Genomic DNA, 935 nt, shown 5'->3' on the forward strand with positions numbered 1-935 from the left:
TAGAAGGAAATACACATCCCTGGCCACAAAGAAAATGTAAATCAAAACAAGTCTGAGATTCCATCTTACTCCAATTACATTGGCCACTATCAAGAATTTGAACATTAAATGCTGATGGGGATGTAGGTGGAAAGGGACCCAACTGCACTGTTGGTGGTAATATAAACTAGTACAACCACTAGGAAAGGACATTTGGGAAAAACCATAGAACTTGCTGGGCGCAGGTGGCTCATGCCTGTAATCCTAGCTACTCAGGAGGCTGAGATCCTAGGATCCCAGTTCAAAGCCAGCCTGGGCAGGAAAGTCCATGAGACTCTTATCTGCAATAAACCACCAGAAAGCCGGAAGTGGCGCTGTAGCTCAAGGGGTAGAGTGCTAGCCTTGAGCTGAAGAGCTGAGGGACAGCGCTCAGGCCCACAGTTCAAGCCCTACGACCAACAGAAAAACAAACAAAAAAAACCCCTAGAACTTGCCTATGACCCAGTCATACCATACTTGGGCATCTACCCTTATCATTACAAGTCAGGACATGGTAAATAAAGACACTTGCACATCCATGTTCATTGCTGCACTATTCACAATAGCCAAGTTATGGAAGCAGCTCAGATGCCCTATAAGAGTGCATCAATAAAATGTGATATATATATATATATATATATATATGTATGTATGTATGTATGTACAATGGAATTTTACTCATTTTTTAAAAAGGAATAAGATTATGTCATTTGCAGAGAAATGGCTGGACCTAGAGCAAATCATGCTAAGTGGGGTAAGCCAAGCTAGGAGAGACCAATGGCACATATTTTCTCTAATATGTGGAAGCTAGATATAAACTGTAACTGCACATACCTTATACAGGACTCTAGGCATTCACACACAAAAAAGGCAGACTCAAGGGGGATATCCTAAGGGGAGGAAGACAAGAGCACACG

This window comes from Dipodomys merriami, unplaced genomic scaffold, assembly GCF_024711535.1.
Source record: "Dipodomys merriami isolate MVZ:Mamm:240054 unplaced genomic scaffold, mDipMer1.0.p SCAF_8, whole genome shotgun sequence".
Taxonomy (NCBI): Eukaryota; Metazoa; Chordata; class Mammalia; order Rodentia; family Heteromyidae; genus Dipodomys; species Dipodomys merriami.